At 40.8% G+C, this 26,235-nt stretch overlaps 1 long non-coding RNA gene across 1 annotated transcript; it reads left to right on the top strand.

Moving 5' to 3' along the window:
• Positions 1-1,027: 1,027 nt before the first annotated feature.
• Positions 1,028-25,644, top strand: LOC122227466. The gene is made up of 4 exons (XR_006206076.1): positions 1,028-1,147; positions 4,677-4,774; positions 24,060-24,218; positions 25,526-25,644. It is a non-coding gene; the product is annotated as an uncharacterized LOC122227466 (long non-coding RNA).
• Positions 25,645-26,235: the final 591 nt, after the last annotated feature.

The following is a 26,235-nucleotide window of genomic DNA, read 5'->3' as shown; positions in this document are numbered from 1 at the left end:
CATTTACAATATGATTCAATTTACAAAGATTAGCTTCACATGCAACCTCTCTGTAACATCCCTCTTATGTATGGTGAGTTCATATCTGAATCTTCACTTAAAAAAAAATCAGCAAAATGTTTGAAAGCCTGATTCCTCATTTCTTTGGCAACTGGAGGAAGTAAATCTTTCTCGAAGGCAGTATACAAAGGGGGCAAAGCACAGATTTTAAATCCTGGGTCCTCCTCTATCCTCTAGGTTTAGAAAGGCTTAATCTTTCTGAGTCTCTGTCTTCTCATCTGTAAAGTGGGGACAATATATTGACCTGTCAGGTCTGCTTTGACTTAAAAATGAGTTGACATTTCAGACTCGTGACCTTTGAAGCTGGTAGGATTACTTGAGATTTGAGAAGCAAGTGTATCCAGAGTCTTTCTTAATATTTTCTGATCATACGTAGCAAAATCATAAGATTTGGAGACTGGATTTAAGAAGACCAGGGTTCTTTGCAGCAAATCCTACCAGAAGAACCACCATCAGTTTGTGGAATTAACTTCAAGAAAAACTATTGAACTAACATGTGAAGAAACCACGGGAGCACCCTGTTTTTGTTAGTGTGGCTCAGTAGGTATATTTAAAACGATCTGTTTGGAAGACTGTGTTCCTTAGAGGCAATAGTTAGGTATGAATTTATAATTTGGAAATTCTAGGCTCTGTATCAAAAGAAGGTAGTACTCAATGATTTGGCAGAGGATGCAGATTTCAACAATGAGAAGGAAAGAGAAAATCTTAAATTAATTCAACCCAAAGAAGAGGAAAAGAGAAGAGGTGAAGACGTGATTAGCCAGACAGAAATTTGTAGGATCGGAGGCATCCCCTGTGGAGAATGGGGCTTTGGTCCAGATGCCATGGGGTTACAAGATGCTTTATCAGTTCCTTTGTGAACTAAGAAAGGGAGAGGCTGGCAACTGGGTGGCAAGAAACCGCCAGGGGGCTTCAGAGGACTACCCCCCACCCCCCACCCCCGCCCCCACCCAGAGAGAGTGTCCAGTCAGCAGTGGAGGATATCATATGAGCTTTGGACACAAAATTGACTCTGAATCCAGAGCCCATGGAGGGAGTGAAGTACTCAGAAGCAAAGTATTTTACTTGGTTCCAGGACTAAATCCAGGTCAGACTGGCTTAATTTTTTTCTTGGATCTTATCTTATGTGACCTGGCAGCAATATTCAGCACAGTTGACCACCACCTTCCTCCCCTCCTTTTTTTTTTTTTTTTTTTTTTTTTTGCATACTTTTAAGTTTTTATTTTGGAAATTTTCAAACCCTGTGATGAACAACCATACGTTCTTCATCTGGACCCACCATTGGTGATGTTCACTTTGATCACTCGGTTAAGGTGGAACCCTGCAGCCCGCCCCCCCCTCCCCCGCCACCGTAAAGGGATTTGTTTCCTTTTGTATTTAATAGATGGTCTGTGGTGAGGTACTCTGATCTGGACCCCCAGTGAAAGATTTTTAGATCCATTAACAATTTTTACCTGAACGAATTATTGCAAAATGTTGAATTTCCTGTTCTATCATCCCCTCTATACTTTGTAGTTGGCATTCTACTGTGAGGAAAACTTTTTCCTCCTCTCTACCCGCCCCCCCCCCACCAGTTTATTTATTTTTGGTTGCTTTTTTTGTATCTATGAATTTATTGGCTTTTTTCATTCAATGAGTTATAATCCATTACTGTTATTAATCACTTTAATGTTTAAATTATCCTTAAAGTGGCCAGTGGGAGCTGTCTTAGGTTGGCACCTGTGTCTCTTTCGACCTACTGAGAGACTGAACATACAAACAAACAATGGCCAGAACTTACATGAAAATAGAACTCTGACCCATGATCTGTAGCAACTAGTCCAGAAAGTCAATCCATTATCTCTAACTCTATAACTCAGATCCTTAAAAAGTCAGACTCTATATGTAGCAACCGACACAGGAAACCCGTCTTTATCCTCTGTAACAATCAGCCCCAAATGGCCAAGACTTGACTAATAACTGCCGGTTTCCTAAATTTTGTCCCAATTTAGGAGCAACCAGAGAACCAAATATGCCCCCTAACCAATTACGTGAGATGCCCTGTTTCTATCTACCCCCCCCCTACGACTCCCCACATGCCAACAGCCATCAATCAGGGCATACGGAAGCTTCTTGACTATGAAGCTTTCCCACTCTTCCTCCTGCCTTTGAGTCTCTACCAAAATGCGGGATGGCCAAGTTCCATGCTATCATAAGTTCTGAATAACTAGACTTTGCTTGTTCTCATTTGGGTGGTCTTTGCTTATGTCCATAGTGCCCCCCTCAGTTTGTTAGTGGAGCACCTCTTGGCTCTTTGGCACAAGAAGTTCCAGGCTCACCTTGTAGTCGCCCTGCTCCAGCCCTGCTATCAGCCACATTCCTTCTAGTGGAGACTGATATTTAGAAACCAAGATCTGGGCACTGCTTGTGCCCATTTTTCCTGGGATCACCGTGTCTTTTTAAGAACACTCTCTTCTCTAGAGGACTGTGATATTATACTCCCCCATTTTTCCTCCTCCTTCACTCAACACGCCTTCACAGTCTCCTTTGCTTTCTTATTTCCTTTAATCAGACTCAAAGTGTGAAATCACTCCAAATGCCAGTCCTAGGTCCCCTTCTCTTCTCCAGCATAAGATGATAAATTCAATTATTTAAAAAAATATATAAGGACATCTGGGTGGCTCAGTCAGTGAAGCGGCCAACTGTTGGCTTCGGCTCAGGTCATGATCTCACGGTTTGTGAGTTCAAGCCCCATGTCAGGCTCTATGCTGTCAGAGCCTGCTTGAGATTCTCTTCCTCCCTCTCTCCCTGCCCCTCCCCCATTCGTGCTTGCTTACACACACTCTCTCTCAAAATAAATAAGCCATAAGATAAATAAATAAATAGAAAAAACTATGTATATATTTATATATGTATATACTAAACACCAATGTACAGTGAAAAGAACTCAGACTAGGTGACTGAAGTTCTGGGTTCAAACCCAGGTATTACACTTGCCAATTGTATGGTCTAGGGAAAGTGTCTTATTTCTTAATTCTTATTTCAAAAGCGTTATTCCTTCATGTGTAAAGAGAAACGTAATAAATAAAATACAATAGCCATCCATTAAACATTAGAGTGCCGCAAATAATGGTTGTAACACTCAAGTATGCCAAAATGTGCCCAGTCTCACGCACGTATTAGGAAGATGTGTGTAAAGTGTCTAGAACAGTGTCCAGCATGAAGTAAGTGCCATATATGTATAACGACAATAACAACAACAACAATAATATTACAGCTGGTTTTAACTCACATTCACTCTTTCCTCTGAGTGCTAGAAAGCCAAATATTCCCAACTCAAGGTAAACCATGTCACTTCCAGATTTAAATATAGTGGACTTAAGGTCCTTTTCCTCTTCTCTCTTCTCCAGTCATCTTGGTTAGGGAGATGGAGTGGAGAGATGGTGATGTGAGTATAGTCAGATGGTGGCTGAGCTATGAGCTTTCCTCTGACTTGCTGACCCTACTGGGAGGGGGTTCCTCTCTTCTTCCCTCCTGCTCTCTGATGTCAGCTTTTAACCCAACACACACCCCACTCCATCCTACAACTAATGAGGGCTTCAGGCCATCAGAGTCACCCAGATCACTTTTCCCTCTATTCTTGCTTCCTTTGGATCTGCCAAAGGAAGGGACCATAGAAACTTCTGTGTGAGTTACTCTCACCATGCTGGAAAGCATGGTACTCTGTGATTTAGACCAGGAGCCCATTTACCTAGAAACTTCAAGCAGCCACTGCTATTCCCCCTCCCAGGTCATATTGGACCAGAGTCCCCCTAAGAATCTTGCTGACTCCTCAGGAAGCCAGGGCATCATCTCCCTCTTCTCTGAGACTCCACCCCCCCTTCTCCCTCACTCCCGCCCCGTTAGTCTGACTTTTCTATCAGGCTCCTCTCATTCCACTCCTACATTCTCAGGGACCAGCCTCTAAGCTCCAGATAAACGCCCTCACGTTCTCCATCTTCTCATCTGATCTATCTATTTTGGGAAGGAAGTTGTACTTATATCACCATCTAGTCTCCCCTACTGTATGGTTCGGTGCTTAAATCTAATTTATGTTTTCTGCCATTCAAAACCAAACTTTGAGAATAAAAACAAAGTAAGCAAATAAATCTATAGTCACCTTTGTTTCTCCAAAGCTAGCTTTTAGACTGAAAACCTTCATTTTTAACACTTTCTTTCACTGTAGTTTTACAAATATCTACTTAGAGGCTCCCAAGATAAGAAATGGGACTCTGTTCTTGGCTATATTCTCCGGAGGCAGATGCATTGATGGTGGGGAAACAGTAGTGGGTACAAGAAAGCATGGAGAAATGCAATCTCAATTTCAAAATATTCCACTTTACCATAAACACAATAGCATTTTTTTTTTCTGAAACAATATCTAATTTTTCTGGGAGAATACCTTTGACTCCTTAGGCTGGTCAGTTAGGTCTGGTCTGTATGATTCTATATCAACTAGGGTCAACCTGATCGACCTGTATCATCCTTGGTTTCCTCTGAGTCACCTTCTTGGCTCTGGTTCCCACCTAGGGGAGGGTGTGGAGGATGTCCTTAATGCTACACTTAAACAGGTCTGCCTTTTCTATTTGATATGGAAGGGAAGTCCTGAGTACCTCTTGCAGAGCAGAAGCCACCCAACCTGGACCGGACTTGCACCACAGAGACAGCTGGGTCTACTGGTAAAGTCTTCCCGGAGGTAAGTGTAAGGCAGGTCTTCAAAGATGGAACAGACCTATGGATATGGGTGGGCTGAGAGGAAGGAGATGGGAGACAGCATGTGCATGGGGTGGGATATCCTGGGCCAGCAAGCACTGTGGATTTGTTGGGGCAGAGCTGACATGCTTGGCTGCACAATGCTGAGAGGCTGAGGGACCATACCCAGGGATGACCTTGGCCAAGCACAATCCTTTAGGATTGGGCAGCAGCATCAAGGGTGGGTAGTGTGTTTGGTAACTTAGAAATTTGAAGACTTCCCTGGGACTCCAGTTCCCACATATCAACAGGGGATATGGGTTTGTTCTACTCATAGATTTTAGAGCAGGAAACTGCCTTATTTTATAAGCTTGTGCACCCCGGGGCCCACCCTGAAATCTAGCACCCCATGGATCTGTCCAACTGCTGGTCTCGGCACAGCAGGATAAAGCCTTTGCTAGTCAAATGCTTTGGGCCTGGTTCAGGCCTTCATCACCTTCATCTTTCACCTAGATTCCTCCAAGCTGGTCAGTTGAACCCAGGCAGTAGCATCCTATCTATATCAACTGGCGTCAACCCTGTTTAAAAACATTCAGTGGCTTCCATTTCCCTGTGAGTAAAGTCCAGATGCCTTCTCTAGTTTGCAATCCCCACGATGCTCTGGTCATCCCCCACCTTCACCTGGCATCACTCTCCTCTTCCAATCTGCTCCAGCCTCTCTGGCTCTCTTTTTATCCCTCGGATGAGTCAAGCTTGTTCCTTATATGCTTTTTCCTAGCAATTCTTCTGCCTAGAACTCTCTGCTAGGTCTAAAGTAGCTATTCCTTCTTATCCTCCAGGCCTCAACTCAAAATGCACTGCCTTTTCTCACCACTTACTTTAAGCCTTGTTGTAGTGATGCTCCAATAGCAAAAATCATGTCTAGTGCCCAGATCTTGGTTTCTAAATACCATTCTCCATTAAAGACAACCAACTAAGGCTTCTTAGAGAAATGGCTGATTCTAGGGCTGGGACAGGAAAATGCAAGATGAGCCTGGGGCACCTTATAGTAACAGCAAGTGAATAATACCTAAAATGGAGAGAGGCAGAGACAAACAGAAGGTAAGAAAAATGATAAGACCATGTCAAAAGGACACAGGAGCCAATCTGAATGAGCTCCCAATGGCCAAAGCTGGGACAACTAGAGCAACAGAGTACATTACAATAATATTGGATTATCACCCCCCCCCCAAATAAAATATATTTCTGTTAGTCCATACTGCTATAAGCAAATATTGAATGAGTAAACAAACAGGGAAGAAGAGACAAATTCCACATGCAGAATTCCAAATAATTTACATCCACCTTTCTTTCTCAAGGAGGTAGAGCCTCTAAAGCATGGGTTGTGCATGGTGGCTTCCTTCCAAAGAATGTGGTATGGAAAGGGGGAGGCGAGAGTAACTTTAAGTGGAGAAACCGACCAAAGCAGCCTGAGCCATGCGATCAAGGTCAACAGCATCAGTGGTAAATCATGTTGATAGGATGCACCCTTGACATGGTGTGGTGAAAATGGCTCTTTTCTTCTGTGGTCTTCAGCCCTAAAACTCATAATTATGAATGGCATTATGAGAAAAACAGTAGAAAAATCCCAGTGAGGGATATCGTATAAAATACCCAACTGGTACCCCCCCCCCCCAAAACTGTCAAGATCATCAAAAACAGGGAAAGTCTGAGCAACAGTTATAGCCAAGAGGAGCCTAAGGATGACTAATGTAATGTGGTGTCCTGGATGGGATCCTGGAACAGAAAAAGGATATCGTGTAACAAGCCAAGGAAATCCGCATAAAGTATGAACTTTAACTAGTGGTATGTCAGCATGCCTTTATTAACGGTAACAAATGTAATATACTAATTTAAGATGTTAATAATAGGGGAAACTGGGTGCTGAGTATATGGGAACTCTCTGTACTATCTTTGCCATTTTTCTGTAAATCCAAAACTGTTCTAAAATGAAAACCTTTTTTTTTTTGCTTAAAAAAAGCTCACTTAACGATATTTTTAAATGTGTGAATTTTATTGGATAAAAATAATACCTTAATTTTCTTAAGTGGAAAAAAAAAAAAAAACCCTGAGGAACTTGAGAGGTTTCCCCAGCACGGCTAGCAAACGGTGAATCTAGAATAAGAATTCGAGTTGTCTTATTCTGTATTTCATACTACCTACTATGGCCTGAATTGTGTCCCCAGCCTTAAAATTCCTAAATTAAAGCCCTAACCCCCAATGTGACTGTATTTGGAGACAGGGCCTTTAGGGAGTAGTTCAGAGTAAATTGAGGTTAGAAGGGTGGGGCCTTAGAATCCGATAGGATTGGTGGCCTGATAAAGAAAAGAAAGAGATCTCTGTCCCAGGCTTCTCCCTGCCCCATGCACAGACTGAGGAAAAGCCATGTGAGGACAAAGCAGCAGCAAGGAAGGAAGAACACGTTTACCAGAAACTGAACCCTCCTGGACCATGATTTTGTACTTTGCAGCCTTCAGAAGAGTGAGAAAATAAGTTTCTGTTGTTTCAAGCCACGACGTCTGTGGTTTCTTGTTATAGCAGCTGGAACAGACTGACACATTACCTTAAAAATATATAGGACTATAATTTATAGAGTACATGTCCCAAGTACTATTCTGAGAGCTGTATAGACATTCGGCCTTTGTAGCGACTCTTGACAGGTAGCTAAGTGATACTGTTATCCCCATTGTGCAAATAAAAAACCTGAGGTTTAGGAAGGGTAATGGCTGGGATCACACAGCTAACAAGGATGGGAGGTGGGTCTCCTACTCCCAATTATTTGAGGTTAAAGCCCAAACTCTGTCATCCCCTCCCCAGGGCCTTATCTGGGGGGGGGGGGGGTCATGCTCCAGCTCCTTGAGGACCAAGTCTCTGCACAATTCATTTGGAATTCTTCTGCATGGGAGAGTTGTTTCTTCCTCTCCATTTATTAATTTATTCAACCATTTATATATGTCTGTATGGACTCATGGATATTTACTTTACACTTTGGGTCATAATCCAATACTACTTTATTTATCTTGTGGTTCGCATAACTCTAGTTTTGGGCACTGGGAACTCCCTTGTGGCTTTGACATATCCTACCACTGTGTTTTTGCTTTTGCTTTTTTGAGCTCTCTCTTCCTTTGTGACACTATAAGATACTCCAGGATCATCTTACATATATTCTGCTCTGGTCCTAACAACCATTTCTCCAAAGAGCCCTTGTTGCTTTTACTGGAGAGTGATATTAAAAAGTAAAAGCCTTGGGGCACCTGGGTGGCTCAGTCGGTTAAGCATCCGACTTCAGCTCAGGTCATGATCTCACAATTCATGGGTCGAGCTCCGCGTCAGGCTCTGTGCTGACGGCTCGGAGCCTGGAGCCTGCTTTGGATTCTGTGTCTCCCTCTCTCTTTGCCCCTCCCCTGCTCATGCTCTGTCTCTCTGTGTCTCAAAAATAAATTAAAAAGACATTTAAAAAAATTTAAGAAGTAAAAACCGGGGTATTAGATATGCTCATTGCTGCTGCTGAGTCCTTCTGTATATAAGCATTTGTATCTTTACTAAGCTAACCATGAGTTCATGCTTACGCTTACTTAATTACTTATTAATGAATTATTAATTACTTAATGGATTTACTGTAATCCGTTACCACATGGGTCATGCTAGCCTCCTCCCTTTGCTTACTTGTAGCCTCTCACTCTGACAATGAGAAACTTGAGTCCTACTTACCATCCACCATCCATTCACCTAATTGTTCACTTCCCACAGACATGCTCAGTGCTATCAGCATGGTGAACTCCTTCCCCATAGGAAACAATTTTATCAACTAGGGTACAGTTCTTATTCACAGGTTGTTTGGTTGTGTTACCTTTAGTCCTACAGGCTCATTTCCAAAGTTACTTAGGTCCGAACCTCCCTGCCCCCAACCCCAACCCCAGCACTTTAGTGAGATTGTTTCTTACATTTGTAATACAGTTAGACAGCCATGTCACTGTCTGTCCTGGACATTGACCTCCTGAAAGATTGATTGATTGATTGATTGATTGATTGATTGATTTTGGCATATGGCTATCCAATTGCCCAAGCATCATTTGTTAAAAGACTAACTAACCTTTCTCCACCAAATTGCTTTTGTCCTTTTGTTGAAAATCGATTGGCTAATTGGGGGTTTATTTCTGAAACCCTCCATTCTGTCCCATTTACTTATGTATCTATCTTGAAGCAAATACCATATTATCTTTATTATAGTATCTTTATAATATAAGTCTTGCAATCAAGTAGTATCCGTCCTTCTATACTGTTGTTTATTTTCAAAGTTCTTTTGGCTATTCTGTGTGTTTTGTGCTTCTATATGAATTATGGACTCTGTCAATTTCCACAGGAAAACAAAGACTGATAGAATTCAGTTGAATCTATAGATCCATTTGGGGAGATTTTAAATACTAATAATATCAAGTTTTTTTTTTAACATTTTTGTTTATTTTTGAGAGACAGAGAGAGACACAGCGCTAGCGGAGGAAGGGCAGAGAGAGAGGGAGATGCAGAATCCACAGCAGGCTCCAGGATCTGAGCTGTCAGCACAGAGGCCAATGCGGGGCTAGAATCCACAAACCATGAGACCATGACCTGAGCTGAAGTCAGAGGCTTAACTGACTGAGCCACCCAGGCGCCCCTAATAATACTAAGTTTTTAATACATGAACATGGCATATCTCTCCAGTTATTGATATCTTCTTTAATTTTTCTCAAAACAGTTTTGTGATTTTCAAGTATACAGATCATAGATATTCTGTCAGATGTATCCTTATTTCTTATTTTTGATGCAGTGTAGATGCTATTACTTTTAACTTCGATTTCTAAGTTTGTGTTGCTGATATATTGAATTATATTGATTATATATTGTATAATCATATACCAACATATGGCATATTGGGTAATTATATGGTAGGAAATATATTGTATCTTGCAATCCTGCTAACCTCATTAGTTCTAGGGCAATTATGTCATCTGTGAATAAAAACATTTTTACTTCTTCGTTTCCATTCTGGATGATTTCATATCCTTTTTTTGCCTAATTGTACTGGCTGGTATTTCTACTGCAATGTTGGATAGAGGTAGTGAGAGTGAACATCCTTGCTTTTTTCATGATCTTAGAAAGTTTCAGCTTTCATCAAGTATGATGTTAACTGCTGTATATTCGCAGAGGCCCTTCATCAGGTTGAGAACTTTCCCTTTTATTCTTAGTCTGTGAGCGTTTTTAATCTAAAATGGATCCAAATTTTATAAAATGCTTTTTCTGCATCTATTGAGAAAATCATATGGTTTTTAGTCTGTTATGGTAAATTACATCTATAGATTTGATGTCAAACTAAATTTTGTATTCCAGGGATTAAGTTCTACTTGGTTATGATTTATTATCACTTTTACATATTGCTGCATTTGATTTGCCAAATTTTGGTTAACACTTTTTGCATCTCTATTCATGATGGAAATCAGTCTCTAGTGTTCTTTCCTTACTATCTGTCTGGTTTTGATATCAGAATAACAATGGCCTCATCTAATGAGTGGGGAATGCCTTTACCTTTCTGAAAGAGGTTATACAGAATTGGTATTTTTTCTTTCTGAATTGTTTGTTGTAATTCACCAGTGAACCAGTGAAGTTATCTGGACCAGGAGTTTTCTTTGTGGGAAGGTTCTTAGTTAAAGTTCAATTTCTTTAGTAAGCGATGAATCACAGGAATCTACCCCCAAAACCAAGAGCACACTGTATACACTGTATGTTAACTAACTTGACAATAAATTATATAAAAAATTTCATTTTCTTTAATAAATACAGGGCAATTAACATTGTCAATTTCTTCTTGAGTGAGCTTTGATAGACTGAGCCATTAAAGAAATTTGTCCGTTTCCTAAATTCTAGAGTTTACTGGCATAAAGTTGTTCACAATATTACCTTACTACACTTTTAAAATCTGTGGACTGTGTAGTGATCACCTCTGTACTTCCTGGTGTGGGTAATTTGTATCTTCTCTCTCTCTCTCTCTCTGTCTCTCTCTGTCTCTCTCTCTCTCTCTTTCCTGAGTAGCCTGCATAGAGGTTTCACAATTTTAGCGATGTTCTCAAAGAACCTGCTCTTGGTTACATTGATTTTTCTCTATTGTTCTATTTTTTTTCTATTCTATTCTTTTCAACTCTGATATTTATTACTTCCACATTTTCTTCTCAGAGTCTGATTTGCTTTTTATATTATAGTTTCTTAGAATAAAAGCTAAAGTCATTGATTTGATACCTTTCTTCTTTTCTCATATAAGAGTATAAATTTTCCTCTAAGCACTACTTTGGCTATATTCCCTATTATTTCAAAATCCTGTGTTTCCATTTTAATTCAATTCAAAATACTTCCTGATTTACCTTTTGATTCCTTTTATGACCTGAGTTGTTCAGAACTGTGGTATATAGTTTCCAAATATTGGGGAATTTTCTAGATATCTTTCTGGTATTGATTTCTAATGTAATTCCGTTTATGGTCACAGAACATACTTTGTATGAATTGAACAATTTTTAATGTATTGAGACATAATATATGGCCTAGACATAGACATTTTATGTTCTGTCTTGGTAAATGTTCTGTGTGTACTTGAAAAAAAATGTGCATTTTGCTGTTGTTGGATGAAGTGTTCTAAAAATGTTAAATGGGTCAAATTTGGTGATAGTGTTGTTCAAGTCTTCTATATGCTGACTGATATTTTGTCTACTTGTTTTATCAATTATTGAGAAAGAAAAATTGAAATCACCAACTATAATTGTGAATTTATCTATTTCTCCTTGCAGTTTTTACTTCATTTTGAAGATAATAGATGCATAAATATTTCAGATTTTTATATCCTTATAAAATTAACCCTCTGATCATTATGAAATGACCATTTTTACCCCTCATAATGTTTGTGTGTGTGTGTGTGTGTGTGTGTGTGGTGAAATTTACTTGGAGATTAATGCGGTTACTTCATGGTATTTTTGGATTAGCAGAACACATTCGTAATAACTGTGTCAATGAGTATGTCTACTAATTCTATCAATTATGTCATTTCTGAGTCATTTTTGATTGATTTTGTTTTCTCATTATGAGTTTTTTTTAAGTCTGTTTACTTATTTTGAAAAAGAGAGAGCAGAAGCAGGGTAGGGGCAGAGAGGGAGAATCCCAAGCAGGCTCCGTGCCGTCAGTGCTGAGCCTGACATAGGGCTCGAACTCACGAACTGTGAGATCATGACCTGAGCCGAAACCAAGAGTCAGTCGCTTAACCGACTGAGCCACCCAAGCACCCCTTCCTTAATGTGACTTTTATTTTCCTGGTTCTTTGTGTGCCTGACAATTATTTTACTGGATTCAAAGATATTGTGAATTTTACCTTGTTGGATGCTGAGTATTTTTGTAGTTCCGAAGGTATTCTTGAGCTTTGTTTTAGGATGTGGTTAGATCACTTGGAAACCATTTAATCCTTTTGGTTCTTGACTTTAAGCTCAGTTACGTGGTACCCAAGCAGCATTTAGCCTGCAATTAATATCTCCCACTACCGAGTACTTTACTTAGTACTCTAGCTGATGTCTATGACTTTAGATTTTCACTAAGTGTTGGGAACAGGCACCATTTCCAGTCTGTGTGAGTTACAGGCACTGCTCCTTCTAACCTCTTGGTAATTCTTTTCTTGGCCTCAGATAGTTTTCAACTGAACACTCCAGGCAAACGTCTGCAGGTTTCTGAAGTTCTCCCTGTGCACAGCTCACCTCTTCAATACACTGCATTGAGGTTTCTAGATGCCTTTGTTTTTCTGGACCTCCAGTTCAGCCTCCTCAACTCAGGAACATGGCGAGGCTCTTCCAGGGTTCTGCCTTCCTGCGTCATTGCCTAGAAACTTCCTCCAGGCAGTAAACCGGGCCAGTAATAGGGATGTATTTGTTTCCTGTCACTTAGGGACCTCTTTTCTTCATTGCATAATGTCTAATGCCTTCAGAGCCATTGTTTCATATATTTTATCCTGTTTTGTTCGTTTTTTGTTTCAAGTGGGAGGTTAAATGCAGCTCTGTTACTCCATCTTGGCCAGAAGCGGAAGTCCTGTCAATTCATTTTTCCAATATTTAAGCAAAGGACGAAAATTTTTTCTTTTATATTTTTCCACATAGTTACCATCTACAGTGGCCTTTATTCTTGCCTAGAGATCTGAATTTCCATATGGTCTCATTTTTCTTCAGCTTAAAGAACTTTTTCAGCATTTCTTGTAGCTGGGTCTCCTGATGACATATTATGTTGCCTTTTATTTATCTAAAATTATTTTATCTTTGTTTTTGCCGAGTATTTTCACTTGATCTAGAATTTTATGTTTGCAGGGTTTTGTTTTTTGTTTTTTGTTTTCCTTTTAGCACTTTAATGGTGTCTTCCGGCCTCATTTGTTTCTGATGAGACATCAGCTACTTCTGGCTGCTTTTAAGGCTTTTCTATTTGTGTTTTTCAGGTATTTAACTTTGATGTGCCAGTATACGATTTCTTTGTATTTATTTTGCTTGAGAGGTGATGAAAGTTCTGGATCTGTGGGTTTCTTTTCTGATCAGATTTGGAAAACATTTGACCAATATTTCTTCAAATATTTGTTCTGCCCTATTCCCTCTCTCCTCTCCTTCTGAGATAGCAGGTTGCTCATTTGCCTACCCACTTGATGCCCATGTCACAAACCAATGAGTCTCTGTTCATTGTTTTTCAACCTGTTCACCCTCTCTGCTTCAGTTTGGATGATTTCTATTGAACTACTTTCTAGTTCACTGATTCCATCTTCTTCTTTATCCAATCTACTATGATATTTTCTAATAAATACTTTTTAGACAGTATTTTTAAATTCTAGAATTTCCTTTTGGTTCTTTTTTTTTTTTTTTTACAGTATTCATAGTTCTCAAATGCCCCGTCTCTTCACACATTAATACACCTTTTCTTAAAGATTGCTTATCGTATCTCTCATAGGTATTTTAATGTTCTCCTTGGCTGATTTCAGTATCAGCCTCCTTTGTCGCTTTGTTTTTATCAACTGATTTTTCTCTTCACTGGGTTACATTTGTCTGTTTCTTCACATGACCAACAATTTTCTTCAAAATTTAATTATGCATGGAGAACTCTGCATTCGGTTATCTTTCTCTGAAGAGTATTGGATTTTGTTCCAATGAGCAGGTAAATTAACACTGGATTCCCTTGGGCTTCGTAGAGCTTAGTTTTAGCCTTTGAAGAGACTCTGTTTGGCTTTTTCCTTAGTCCTGGGATGAGTGCCTTAATCCTGGGATGTGAAATTTCATCCTAGGATGTGGTCCTTCTGTGGTTTCGGTGGAAGGTGTGAGGTACTTACTGAGGCCCTCTCTTTTGGTAGCACTCGAACTTTAAACTCTGCATCCATGGTAGGCAGTTTCCAAATCCTCTGCTCAGTCCTTTTTTGCAACCCCCCCCCCCCCCAGAAATGTCCAGCTATTGTTTTCCCCACATTCAGGATCTAGGTATCAGCCAAGGATTAGAATGGCATGTATATGCAGTTGGAGGTCTCCTTTCTTTCTGGGATCCCCACCCCCTTCAATTTCCAATAGCAATTTCCGGCAGGCCCATTGTTCATCCTCTGACTCTTCAAGCCAATATGATGGCAACTTTCTACAACAGCTCTCTTGGAAGTGCTCCAGCACACCACATAGACTGGGGACTGCCTTCACATGAAAAGCTGGATAAATGGGTATTACCCAGTGTGGTTCTCTTCTTTCAAAAGTCAAATTCCCTCTAGTTTCTGCCTGACTTTTGTCATTTTCCAGTACCTTTAAACAGTTAACTTTCTTTCTATTTTGTCCAGGGTTTATAATTCATATCAGTAAGATAATTAGTACAATACAAGCTACCCTACCATTACCCTAACTTGGAAGTCTCCTGGTTCCTCATTTTTTAAATGAGGATAATATCTACTTTGCAGGTTGTTTTCCTCTGTGTGTGAATTAAACAAGAGTGTGCATGTAAAACGCCTGGCATAGATAGATATTCAGGAAATGTTAGTTTCCTTCTCTTTATGTTGAACTGGCATCTGCTTCCTTTTATCTTTCCTTCATTAGTCCTTGCCTCGCTCTCTGGATCCAACCTATATAGGGTAATTTCTTTCCCATGTGGCAGCCTATCAGGGCTTTGATGACAGAGATCATATCCTGTGCCTGCAAGGGTCCTTCATCTTTAGGCTAAAATTCCCACTTCCTCTTGCCACATCCCAGGCCATGGGTTTTCTCTGGGGAACTTGGAACGCCGTTAGCCATGCTATTTCTTCATCAAGGAATCTCCTAGATTTAAGCTCTGCTTTTGCCATTTGTAGACTCTGTAATTCAAGCAAGTCAACTTAGCTTCTCAGTGTCAATGTCTCCAACTGGAAAACGGGGTAATAATCCCTAGACCATTTGTGCCTTTCAGACCGAGACCCCTCAAACTTTAGCCACTGCTGGGGGGAGAGTCTGAGGGAGAGGCATCCCCAGTTCAGGTTCCCTCCGGCACCACTGGAAGGACTGGGGCTCCCGTCCTCTGATTGTATGGGTGATGGGGAAGCACAGGGGAAAGGGATGTGACAGCCCCGATTCCATTTTTAGTGGCTACTTTTATTTTGAGTCACCAAAGGCTCTTCATGTTGCAAGTCCCACTTTTCTACCAAAGACCACACAGCCTAGTCTCATCTGAGAAATGCATATTCCTCCTGTTGCAACTTCCACCCTATTCTTTACAAAATTAACACTGGTCTTATAGAAGCAGTTCCCTCCCTCCTGAGTGTCTCTGCCTGAAACAATAGGATCAGTTAATACATCCCCAAAAGTGTCTCTCCGATCCCCAAATTCCTTTGGAAGAAGAAGAATGGTAATGATTTGGTTTTTTCTCCAAATGACTGAAAGCAATAACAAAGGCATAACAGTCCCTTTATAAACTGTGAAGTCCTTACACAAGTGAGTAGGGTGATCATAATGCTTTTTATACAAAGGAGGATACTTTTGAGATTTAAAAAGTTACTATTAATAATTATGCCACTATCAACTCAGGAAAACTGGAAGGTGTATGGCATTGTGCTATTATATATGCTATAGGGTCTGACTTCCTCTAAAGCCTCTGTGCCTATTCCTCTGCAGAGACTTCCTTTCTTAGGAATTGTATTGTTTGGGGACTGCACTCAACTGATGGAAGAGGCAGGGAGCTTAGGCAGGGAGTTTAGGCAGGACCACCTGTGCAGAGCCACCAGGGAAAAAGACTACGTGGTCACTTTTATCTGAAGCACATTCTCAGCGCTAGAGGCAAAGACTTGAGCTCAAATCACCTTCTTGCGAGTCAAGGACTCACTGCCCCTCATTGAGTTGTGTCCTGCCTGGCTAATATGTGTTTACTCACACAGCTCCTTCGAAAGGTCACTGCCTTCCCCCAGAGGTGCTCGTTTGCATGTAATGGAGCTTCAAAGTGACCCTTCTCTCCTCCAGCCCAGTTCAGCACCAGGCCTAACCCAGGCCTAAGTCTCAAACAGAATATTCAAGAAATACACAAGTTACACTCATCTTGCTATTTTCTAAGCAAACCATGCTTTTTCACTCCTTGTACCCTTCCACACCGTTATTATTGTGTCTAGAATGCCTTTCTTGTTTCTAATCTTTTCTACCTAGTAAGATTTTACTTATTTTTCAAGTCCCAACTCAAATATTATACGCTCTATGAAGCTTTCTGGATACCTCTCCCCTCGACTAATCCGTGTCAGAATTCATTAGGATTCACTTCTGCTGATGTAATAGATATATATTTAAAATCATGACAATGCTTTAAGCAAGATAGGACTTTATTTCACTTTCACATAGAAGTCAGAAGGTTAGTAGTTCAAGGCTGGTATGGTGGCTCCTTGGTGTCATCAGGGATTCAAGTTCCTATCTTTCTGCTTTGCAAACCTCTCAAGGCCACCTCATGGTTCAGCACATATGTCCACATGTCACATGATAGCCAGAGGAAGAAATCGCAGAAAGACAAAAAAAGGATTTTCCTAGCTACTCAAGTCCTTTTTGTGTTAATGTTGTGAATTTCCTCCTGTTAAACTAACCTTGAATTCCTGGAATCAACCCAATTTGGTCAAATGTATTATCATTTAGACACATTGCTGAATGCCACTGGCTGATGCTTTAAGGATTTTGCATCTGTGGTAGCAGCTGGATGACTCAGTCCATTGGGCATCCAACTTTGGTTTTGGCTCAGGTCATGATCTCACATTTCGTGAGTTCAAACCCCACACTGGGCTCTATGTTGGCAGTGTGGAGTCTGCTTGGGATTCTCTCTCTCTCACTCTCTCTCTGCCCCTCCTCCTTCTCTTTCCCTCTCACCGCCACCCCCCACTCTCTCTCTCTCTCATTCTCTCTCTCAAAAATAAATAAACATTTTTAAAAAGATTTTTGCACCTGTGGTTCATGAGTGAGAATGATCTGTAATTTACTTTCTCACGCTGTCTGTGTCCAATGTGGCTTTCATGATGATGGTAACTTCATAGAGCAGACAGAAACTGCTTCCATTTTTGGTGCTTTGGAATGTTTATGTAAGATTGAAAAATTTCTTCATTTGAATGTTTGATAGAACTCACTGGTAAAACCTCCCAGATCTGTGGTTTTCTTTATGGGAAGACTTTTAACTGCTCAACGTTATTTAATAATTATGGGACTATTTGGGCTTTCAGCTTCTTGATAAGCTATGGTTTCAAAGAATATACTCATTTCATCTAAATTTTCTTTCATATAGTCTATCTTTTAATCTAGTTCTTCCATTGACTAGTCCTGCTGCAGTCCAGACAGTATCTTCAGTTCTGTCTTCTGGTTCACTGATTCTTACGATATATATATTAGCTTACCTTTGGTTCTTCAAATCTTGATCTTTTCAGATAGTTTCAAGCATTTAGCAGCTTTATTGAGGTACAGCTGACATACAATAAATGCGACATGTTTATAATATATAATTTCATAAGTTTTGCCCCATGTATACACCTGTGAAATTATCACCACAATCCAGAAAATGAACATATCTGCCACCCCTCAAAGTTTCCCTGTTCCTCTCTATAACCCATTTTTCTGTCTCTCCTTGCCCAAGCAACCACTGGTCTGCTTTCTGGCACTATAATTTAGTTTTCACTTATCGACTTTTATATAAATGAAATGATATCATATATACTCATTTTTTTTGCCTGTATTCTTTCATTCAATAAACTTATTTTAAGATCTTACATTTATATTCTTGCATGTATCAATATTTTACTCTGTGGGGGCTCCTAGGTGGCTCAGTCAGTTAAGCATCTGACTTCAGCTCAGGTCATGATCTTACGGTTTGTAGGTTCAAGCCCCGCATTGGGCTCTGTGCTGACAGCTCAGAGCCTGGAGCCTGCTTCGGATTCTGTGTCTCTCTCTCTCTTTCTGCCCCTCCCCCTTTCATTCTCTCTCCCCCTCTCTCTCTCTCCCAAAAATAAATACACATTAAAAAAATTAAAAGAAAATATTTTACTCTTTGTTGTTAACTGTATTCTGCTCCATGACTATACAATAATTTGTCTGTGCATTCACCTACGTAATTTTTGTACTATGTACTATGTCTATGTACTATGTCTACGTAATTTTTGGCTATTACAAATAAAGGTGCTGTGAACATTTATACATGATTCTTTGCATGGACAAAAGCTTTCATTTCTACTTAGTGTCTACAAATGGAATGGCCAGATTATATGGTAGGTGAATGTTTAACCTTTTAAGAAATTGCCAACTGTCTTCAAACGGGTTCAACCATTTTACACTCCCTGCAGCAGTATATGAGGTTCACTTGTGCCACCACTTTGCCAATACTTGGTATGGTTGTTCTTTTATTTTTTTTAAATTTATTCATTTTTTAAGGAGGCCTCATGCCCAGTGCAGAGCCCAATGTGGGGCTTGAACTCACGACCCTGAGATCAAGACCTGAGATGAGATCAAGAGCCGGATGCTTAACTGACTGAGCCACCCAAAGGCCCCTGGTTATTCTTTGTAGACAGTCCAATAGATCTATAGCATATCTTATTGTAAGTTAAATTTTCATGTCCCTAGTAATGAATGAAGGTGTGTCTCCCCCACCCTACCTGTCTCTCTCTGATCAGTCTGGCTAGAGATTTAGCCATTTTAAGATCTCCAAGAACCACCTCTTGGTTTCATTGTTATTCTCCATGGCTCTTTGCTTTCTGTTTCATTGAGTTCCACCCTGATTTTTATTATTTCTTTTCTTCTGCTTCCTTTGGGTTTCATTTACTCTGTTTTATCTAGTTTCTTAAGGTGGAAGCTGAGGCCATTGCTTTGAGACCATTCCTCTTTTTAATATAGGAGTTTAATGTTACACATTTCCCTCAAGCTTTAGCTGCATCCCATAATTGGGATATGGTATTTTTTTCACTTACATTCAGTTCACAATACTTTCTAACTTCCTTTTTTGTGTGTTGGTTTTTTTTTTTTTCCTGTGAGATATAGGTTATTGAAATTGTGTTAACTTCTAAATATTTAGAGATTTTCCATATATCTTTCTGTTGCTGGCTGTGGTCTGAAACTATATTTTGAAGACATGACTCCTTTGAAAGTATTGAGACTTTGTGGCCCAGAATATGGTCTCTTGTGGTGAATGTTCCATGTAGTACATTCTTCTGTTATTGGGTGGAATGTCCTATAAGTATCAGTAAATTGGTTGATGGTGCTGTTCAAGCTTTCTATATAATTTTTTTAAGTTTATTTATTTATTTTGAGAGACAAAGAGAGAGAGAGAGAGCACACCTGGGGGAGGGGCAGAGAGAGAGGGGGAGAGAGAATCCCAAGCCTCCTATATTCTTGTTGATTTTCTGCCTATTGTTCTAACAACTTTTGAGAGAGGAATATTGAAATCTTTGACTATCGTTGTGGCTTTGTCTCTTTCTCCTTTAAATTCTACCAGTTTTCACTTTGTATGTTTTGTTGCTCTGTTATCATATGTGTAAACATTTAGGAGGGTTATGTCTTCTTGGTAAATTGCCCCTTTCATGATTATGAAATAATACTCGTTATTTCTGGTAATATTTCTTACTCTGAAATGTACTTTGATGTTAACATAGGCGCTCCAACTTCCTTTTGATTTCTGTTAGTATGGTGTATCTTTTTCTGTCCTTTTACTTTTAACCCACTTGTGTCTTTATAAATAAAATGGATTTTTTATAGGCAGAGTATATGTTGTCTTATAATCTAATCTGGCAACCGATGCCTTTTAATTGGATTATATAGACCATGTATGAGTTTGTTGTTTTTATTTACATGATTGGGTTTAAATCTACCATCTATTTGCTTTCTATTTGTCTCAGCTGTTCCTTGTTCCCTGCTTTCTTCTGAATTAATTGGGTATGTTTTTATGATTCTCTTGATCTCTTGTTGGCTTATCAGCTGTAGCTCTTTTTATGCTATATTAGTAGTTGCTTTGGAGTTTGTGGTATACGTGTTCAACTTATGGCATTCAACCTTCAACAGGGATACTGCTGTACATATAGTATAAGAACCTTACCACACACTTCTACAATCTCCCCTCCCAGCTTTGGCACTACTCAAAGATCCAGCTTCTACACCACACCTCACAATGCATTATTTTTTCCCTTTAAATAGTTACCTTTTAAACATATTTCAATCATAGTAGTGATTGCTACCTATTACTGAAGGTTTCTTTCAGGTCTTTTGTTATTCTATAGCTCTTTCTCTATGCTGCTCTGAGTTGTCCTTTACTGCTTTGCCCCAAGCCTGGATACAAAACCCTCCATTCATTCCCCCAAAGAACAGTCTGCCCAGTAAAGGGGTGGGTGGGAGTGGAGGGCAAGGTTAATAGAAGAAAATCAGAACTGGATATCAGCTAGAGCTGTTCCTATGATCCTTCAATTGTGTGTGCTCTCCACTGAGGTCATCCACTGGCCACCTTTGCTTCTCTCTCCAGAAGTACTGCCATGTTGCTGGGCCAGAGGGAAGACCCTGTTGATCATGTCCCTCTCCATGGATGGCAGGCCCTGGAAAGACTGTAAGATCCTCCTTTCCCCTATTCTGAGGTCCACCTCACTTCCTTCCCAGGAGACCGATAGTGAGAACATTCATCTCTTACAGAACAAATACCCCACCTCCATCCCCAGGTCAAGGTCGGGGCCCCATGTCCAGAGAAGAGGTGGGAGAGCAGATGCTGACCACCTAGAACAAGAACAGAGATACTTTGTGGAGTGGCTAGCCAACAGCATCAAGGTGGCTGTGTGGGGCACTCTTCAGGGCCCCCAGGGGATCCGGTGAGAAGTCCCTTCTCAGAGCCTCAAGCTGACTTCCATGCTTATGGGCAACAGCACCACTATTCATGACTTTTAAAACTCATATGGGAGGGGCGCCTGGGTGGCTCAGTCGGTTGAACATCCGACTTCAGCTCAGGTCATGATCTCACGGTTTGTGAGTTCGAGCTCCGCATCGGGCTCTGTGCTGACAGCTAGGAGCCTGGAAACTGCTTCAGATTCTGTGTCTCCTTCTCTCTCTCTGCCCCTCCCCCACTTGTGCTCTGTCTCTCTCTGTCTCTCAAAAATAAATAAATGTAAAAGAAATAAAACACTCATATGGGAGCAGTTTTCCATAATGGTCACCAGACCTTCCCCCACTGGTGCATAGGAGAAGAGATGGATGGGGTGGAATTCACCAAAGTAGAAAGTGACGGGACGGTCTGGTGTTGGAATGCCAGCAGAGGCAAGAAGCATCAGTTAATGATGGAGAAGAAATTTTTGAAGATGGTGAGAAAAAGATCAGTGAATAAAGGAGGCTCATTGACTCAACTTCTAAAAACACATGGAATTCCTTTAATCCTTTATAACTGAAAACTTGTGCATCTTCAGACTGAATGGTCACTGGGTCAAATGACTCGCATCGTTGTAAATAAGTTTATATAGGTCCCTCAACGATAGGACAAAATTGTAACAGCAGCCATCTGAAATACAGAAAGTACACTAAAATAGCAAGGGATTGGCAATCCCACCAAACAGATCAGATGATGAGGACTTTCTATTACAGGATATGAAACAACTGGTGGGCCATAAATGGCTACATAAATAAGCCTTATTTTTCATTAAATGTTCAGCCATGTTTGAAATTTAGCATGGGGTGTAGTTGGAATAATTAGTACTTTTTCATCCTTTTTGAGAAAACCCTGAAGCTGTACAGTAATACTGTGTCTTGAATATGCAATATTAAACTTTGAAATATTATTTTCATAATAAAATACCAAAAATTGTAAAAAGAAATGTGCTGGGGGAAAAAAAAAAAACGGCAGTATCTAATACGGTTGAAAGTGAGCAAACCCTATCACCATACAATTTCCTCATAAGCCTATGCCTTAGAGCAGGAGTCCATAAACTTTTTTCTGAAAAGGGCCAGATAGTAAATAACATCAGCTCTGCAGACCCTGTCTGTGGTCTCTGCTGTGACTACTGGATTCTGCATTCAGAGCATGAAAACCATAGACACTTTTGTTTTGTGAACAAGTGGGTATGGCTATAGTCCAATAAAACTTTATAAAAACAGGTGATGGGCCAGCACTAGCCCAAGCATCATAGTTTGACATGCCTGCTAGAGAAACTCATGCATATGTGCACCAAAATGTAGGCACAAGAATGTTATTGCCTATCGTTTGTTAATAGCCCCAAACTGGAAACAATCCAAACCCAAATGTCCATTGACAGGAAACTCAAAAACTAAACTGTGGTATATGTATCAGCAAACACTGAACAGCAAATCAAATGATCTCTGTAGACACAGAAGAACATTCTTTTAAGATTCATGAATAAGTCTTAAGAACAAAATGTTAAGCAAAAGTAGCCAGGGGTGCCTGGGTGGCTCAGGGGGTTAAGTGACCGACTTCAGCTCAGGTCATGATCTCGTGGTTTGTGGGTTCGAATTCCAAGTTGGGCTCTGTGCTGACGGCTCAGAGCCTGGAGCCTGCTTCAGATTCTGTGTCTCCCCCTCTCTCTCTGCCCCTCCCCTGCTCACACTCTGGCTCTTTTTCTCTCTCTGTCTCTCAAAAATAAATAAACACTAAAAAAAAAATTTTTTTTTAAGTAGCCAGACACAAAGGAGTATATCTTGTATGATGTTTGAATTGGTAAAACTAAACTGAACTATAACTATACTATAAAACTAAACTATATTGTCTCTAGGAATACGGTCAAATAAAGCAAACAAGCAATTACAGTAAAAGTCCGAAGCAAGAAGCGAGAGCCACCAGGAATGGGTTCGCAGCGGGCTTTGGGTGCTTGAAACATCCTATCCCTTGACTTAGGTGATATTTACCTAGATAATTAACTCTTTAATATTTTATACAAATTGAACATTTTGTACAAACTTAAACCTATGTTTTGTATGTGTGACAGTTTTGTAAGAAAATGTGAGATTTTCAGTACTTTCCATCTATAAAATGCTACAGACATGGCAGATGTTAATAATATGATGTCTAGTCTCTTTGGAATGAGAGGTGCCATTCACAGGTTTTATTTCCTGTGTAAGAGCAGGTGCCTGTCTTGCCTTAGTGCTTGGAGCTGAGGTCAACCAGCAGTATGAACCAATCCAGAGCTCTATAGCCATACACTTTCACATGCATGTAACATAATTTCTTAGTGGTTCATAGGCCTTTTATTTTGTAATCTGTAAAATACGAATGCGCAAGCCCTCGAGAGAACACCTGCATTGTTCCTGTACAAGTGAAATCAGACATCGGCTACATGGTATTCTGGCGTATTTGGGGTCTGCATCTGTCTTCCCTCTTTTACTCTGAAAAATATTATGAAATTGAGAAGTGCTATCTTGGATAGTGTCTCCCGGGAGCAGAGCACGTGATGAACAGACTTCCACCGTAGAAGAGATGGGTGAGGAGGTTAAGTAAATTTTCTTTGTGTAGTTCCCATTAAACTTCAATCAGAGTTACAGAAAGAAATTTCCTCCAGGCGGCTGCGAATACAGGTATTGGTTTGACTTTAATAAAAGTCATAACTGATCTCTCTGAGGTCTCTCGTGGAATGAGCTCAGCAGAATTCAGGCAGGTCCTTGAGAGGGAAAGCGCCCACTTAAACATCGCATTATCCTAATAATCCCATTCCAGAGCTGCCGTCCCATTATTTTAAAGGTCTTCATTTGCAAATTGTGGTATTTGAAAGTTTTCTTTTTACATTATTGCAGAAAGCAGGATGGATCTTCCGGAGGGCCCCGCACCTATTTACACATTCCTTCTGCTTCCAGGCCAGCGGAAGACTGCATTGTGGGTAATCCTGGCTGCCCCGAACCTTCACCTCCTTGCCTTGATTAAACCACCTGCTTAAAGCCCTGGCTACATCGGAGGTAAGGATGATTTTAATGAGATTTGTTAAGAAAGAAAAAAAAAAAGAAAGAAAGAAAAGATTCTCTCATTGCTAAGAATAGCCCTGGTCAGGATGGAGATCAGGAATAACATTGTTGCAGGACCTAAGTCTCATTGAGTTCGGTTATTTTTCAACAAATCTTTTCAGGGCACCTGTCGTGTGCTGGCACTATTCTAGGCACCAGAATAAAGCAGGTGTCAAGATGGACAAGGGACTCACAATCCAGTAAGGGAGGCGCACAGTGAACAAGTGCAAAATTAGTAAGATGACTTCAGATAATAAGAAAATATTAAAAAATAAACCTGGATGATATGCTATGTGACAATTCAGGATGCGAGCGTCAATGGAGATGGGGTGGGGGTGGGGGCCTTCAGAAGGTATGATGTGAATTGATACCTGAACTATAAGAAGGAGCCACCCATATAAACATTTAAGGGAAAGGGGGTCCTGGGGAGAAGGTGTATAGCAAATGTCAAATACTTAAGGGAAGACAGGAAGAAATTCAGAGCTATCGGAATGTCCTGAATGGGGAAAGAGGGATAAGCGATGCGTCTGGAAAGGTCCTGCAGAGCCTTGAGGGCCATAATAAGATTTTAGATTTTATTGGGCATCCAAAATCTCTTTGCTCTTTTAAAAAAAAAGTTTTTTTAAGTAAAAGTATTTCTTAAGATAATGTCTGGCTTTCTGGGGTGCAGAGGTACTTGGGTGGGTATGAGGGAGAAATGAAAAGTGTTTCTGAACTCTGGCTTACTCACTTAACTTGCACAACCTTGAGTAAGTTTCCCCAGCCTCTCCAAGTCCCCGTCTGTGAAATGGAGGCAGCCACAGCCACTTTGGACTCCCGTGAATAGGAGATATTTGTGAAAATGCCCCACCCAGTGTCCATACTCAGTAGGCACTGGATAATTTTCAGTAGACTCTTCATCTGAATAACCCCTGGGGCCCGCTGAACCTCTGGGGAAGGCTTCTTTTCAGTAAAAACTCGTTGTTTAAAATGAGGTCAAGCCAGCGATCATGCATCAGGAAAAACCTGAAGATACGAACAGATCCTGGGCCGGCAGCCTTAGTGTTGTGGGGTGGGCACCCAGTTCTGGTGCCAGCTCTGCCGTTCACTAACTGAATGATTTCAGGAGACTAGGCCTCGGTTTCCAAATCTGGAAAACGGGAATACTCATCATCCTAATCTGGCCTAGGGCTTCCGGTGCCATACTCGGTGGGAACTAGGAGGGCTCTGCCCAGGTGAAGCTAGCGTCCTGGGCTCCTTTGCTTCTCTCTCCGTCCCTGCAGGCGCTGAGACCTCTGAAGAAGTCTGAATCAGGGCATGAGTTGGAGGAGCGAGCGGCCATCCCCTCCGCCACTTCCCTCCATCTTGTTTCCTATTGGAATTAAAGGAGTTAATTTACGAATTTTCTCAGGATGTTCTGTAACGTACACTCTTTATCAGATTTAGGACGACTTTAGTCTAAATCTTTGGGCAAACGACCCCTCCCTTTGAGAGAGCAAGGGTACCTATCCTAATGCAGAAGCTTCCTGTCTACCCTCTCCTTTCTCCAGTCACGAGAACTGGTTGTCTCCCTGGGCCACCCAAGAGTCTCATTGGGGGTCACGTAACAATCCTGGTCAGCACAGCTTCAAAGCAAGCCCAACAGTGTTGCAGGGATTCCAGCCTCTCTGACTAGAAGGGGTCCTTCTAGATTCAGGATTGCATCAGCTTTGGCCTCCCTTCCCTTCCGCCAGTTGCCTAAGCAAAGGGACACAGATCGGAAAGGCATGGCTGAGAGCAGGCCGGGGTGAGGGGCCGCTGGGAGTGGGCAAGGCCGAGCTCAGCCTGGGGCAGAAGGTTGGAAAGGACATCCTAGTGACCAAGGTGGAAATCGGAGAAAGTCAGAAGAACTCCAACATGACATCAACGGACACGGGTATTTCTGCCCCTAAACTACAGATGGGACCCAAAGGGACAAACCCCACTGAGCCATGAGTGCTTGCATATAATGCAG

This window comes from Panthera leo, chromosome C1 (genome assembly GCF_018350215.1).
Source record: "Panthera leo isolate Ple1 chromosome C1, P.leo_Ple1_pat1.1, whole genome shotgun sequence".
NCBI classification, from domain to species: Eukaryota; Metazoa; Chordata; class Mammalia; order Carnivora; family Felidae; genus Panthera; species Panthera leo.
Note: the sequence above shows the minus strand (reverse complement) of the source record. Positions and strands in the feature narration are given on the sequence as shown.